This window comes from Phyllobates terribilis, unplaced genomic scaffold (assembly GCF_046119375.1).
Source record: "Phyllobates terribilis strain yellow unplaced genomic scaffold, ASM4611937v1 Scaffold_81__1_contigs__length_6697587, whole genome shotgun sequence".
NCBI lineage: Eukaryota > Metazoa > Chordata > Amphibia > Anura > Dendrobatidae > Phyllobates > Phyllobates terribilis.
In genome coordinates this window covers 4870220-4873345 of record NW_027362841.1, presented here as the reverse complement: position 1 = coordinate 4873345, position 3126 = coordinate 4870220, and the positions used below count along the sequence as shown (strand labels likewise).

Here is a 3126-nt window from a genome sequence, read left to right as displayed (position 1 = left end):
ATACCCAATATACGAGGGGGAAAAATCGGACAGAAGTTGGCCCAACTTGAGTCCCGTTGGATCTGGACCTTGAATACCCTCCACCCAGTAGGACTGAATGAAAATATTAGCTATGCACCTTTTCTCTGATCATCTGCCTTCTGCACCTGCTTATCACATTACTTTGTTATATGTGACCATGATTATACCGTCCTAACAGGTTCTATGGATATTCTTTGTTTATTATTATTCTTTTATATGGTTTTAATCTATGTTTTTTGTGTTGTCTAGGATCTTGCTTTGTTTTTGTATGCTTTTTCACACTATGAATTGGGACAGTCTTAGTGGATCGAATTAACTACACAATACAGAGCGTGAAAACCTACGGCTATGAGATGCTAACCGCTCACTTGGGATAATGCCGTCTATTTTGTTGTCTTAATATATCAATTAGTCATGTATTTTATTTTATGACATAAAATATGGATCCTGCATGATCTTTATATAGATGTATATCTGTGGTATGTGATACTTTGTAATCTGTGGATGATATATGGCCATCACTAAGGAAAATATATATATAAATTGATGTAGATCTATTAGGTTGATGTTCTCCCTCTATGCTATAATTGGTAATACTATTTTGTGTTCCAACTCCTTGGGGCCACTACAGTGACTTTATGCTACCATACCATACCATGTATATCCTTTTATGGTCATGCTGTGGATGTGCGGTCTAATGTAATTTATATGTTCTGATAGATACTTGTTTTCATATTGTCCCAAATCATAGCATATATATGTGTTGTTTTATTCCTGTATATATTCTGTGAACTGACCTTGCACGCATGCGCACTATGGACTCTAGACGCTGACCGGCTCTCCGCGTCTCTGGTGCCTTCCGGCGTCGGGTCACGTGTGGCCTGCCGCCGTTTGTCATGTGACGCGGACGCCGTTTGGCGTCGCGATCTCCATGGTGACGCATGCGTCACTTCCGGTCACTTCCGGTTTTCGGCACTGCGGTATGCCGATATAAAGTGGATCCTCCACACATGTCTTCAAGCCCCCTGACGAAGGGACATCCGAAACGCGCGTCGGGGCTCCTGCTCCACGTGTGTAGCCTGTCCTCTGCCCCTGTGCCCTGACTGTCTGCTCACAGATCTCCCCTTGCTTTCCATTGGTATGTATAGTGGGGCTTCTATGGCTGTATATGAGATTACTACATGAATAATACTATTGTTATGTCTAAGGGCACATGATTACTTTCTAATAGACACCTACTGATTGTACTTTTGAATATGGGGCTGTGATAGTGACTATCTATTTTGCAATTTTGTAACTATACAATGATATATTTAACACGTGGATTGTGGTTTTTGTCCATGGTATTTGTATTTTACCCCTTTTTGCTACTATGTGTTTAATAAATTTTTGATACATTTATATATCTATGGCTTTTTGATCGTTTATTTTTCTCCTTGTTTCTAACATATGTTTTGCTTACGATTTAGCCTATTATATGTCCACATCCTAGTAGTCCTGGATATGAAAATACTTATTGAGCATAATATTGATGACTCCCATATGGGACATAAACTACTGCTACGTCCATGAACTGTATGTATTTTCAAATAAGTGTGAACATACCCTTAGGGTTTTGCATATGAGCATAACACACATGCAGGGGATGTAGCTCAGTGGTAGAGCGCATGCTTTGCATGTATGAGGCCGCGGGTTTAATCCCCAACATCTCCATTGTCATGTATTCCACAGAGATCACTCTATATCTCACCATGCTGTCACTGTGTCAGGATTTCATCAGGGATTCCAACATATGGAATATATGTTAATGCCCTCTGTACAGTCACTGCCACCTTCACAATAGCCCAATTATTAATATTACTCGCTGCCACCACCGGCCGAGTTTGAAATATAGTACAAGGCCTTGCCTGGCCAAACGCCTGCATTCTGGTAGTGTATGGCTTCTGGGAAGGGAACGATTACAGGACAAAAGAAACAGAACGATTAGATTTTATATTTAATCCAAATGGGAGGCAGTGTTTAGGAAAACTATACAAAAATGTTTACAAAAGGAGACAATACAATACATTAATAGTTACACCAAATAATAAGGATTAAAGAAGAGACTTACTATAAGATCGCTGAGACGATTCAATATAGGTGGATTTGATTTGAACGTTATCGAATATGACCCATTGCTTATAGTATCTATACCCCCCAGCCAACTATTTTATGCTGAAGGGAGAGACCCCCCTGGGATGACGTCACAGGGACTGGGCTCTAGCCTGCACATTTTATTAAAAACTTCTGGGATAACTCATCGCTCGTTGATCCCAGAATCCCAAAAGTGATACCATATTTCTATTATGATTTTACCTTCATTTAAGGACCACACACTGCATAGTTGCGACCTGCTATCCTAGTGCTTTAGTGCTACAGCTCCATGGAGGGGTTTGATAAAATATGCATAGCGTTATGTGATATTTCAGTTTTTCTTTTTTAATAATTTTGCAAAAATTTCTACATTTCAGTTTTTTTTCAGTCAAGATGGGGTGCAGAGTGTACTTTAATGAGGAAAAAATGAACTTTTTAGAGTTTACCAAATGGCTGCAATGAAACAAAGAGTGAAACATTTAAAGGGGTCTGAATACTTTCCGTATCCAATGTATTGCTCCATACAGTATGGGCCCCATATAATGCTCCATACAGTATGGCCCCATATAATGCTCAATATAGTATGGGCCCCATATAATGCTCCATACAGTATGGCCCCATATAATGCTCAATATAGTATGGCCCCATATAATGCTCCATACAGTATGGCCCCATGTAATGCTCCATACAGAAAAAAAATAATAATCAAATACTTCCCTCTCCTTGTTCCCCGCTGGCCGCAGGTCCTGTCTCCACAGCGTGTTCCGGCTCTCTGCACTGTGACTGCCCAGCACAGAGGGGGCGCTGTAGTGATCGCGCCCTCTTCCCTGAGATGTCACAGAGTCGGAAGACACCGGAGCTGCGGAGGAACGTGGAGAGATGAGTATCGCGAGCAGTTTAAAGCAATGTGGGACGCGGTGCCAGAGCCCATGCTGTACTGCTCTGCCAGCTATATAGTGGCCGATTCCGGGT

The 3126-nt window shown here is 41.2% G+C and overlaps 1 non-coding gene across 1 annotated transcript; it reads left to right on the top strand.

The window, feature by feature from the left end:
* Positions 1 to 1662: 1662 nt before the first annotated feature.
* TRNAA-UGC (transfer RNA alanine (anticodon UGC)) lies at positions 1663 to 1734 on the top strand. The gene has a single exon. It is a non-coding gene; the product is annotated as a tRNA-Ala (tRNA).
* Positions 1735 to 3126: the final 1392 nt, after the last annotated feature.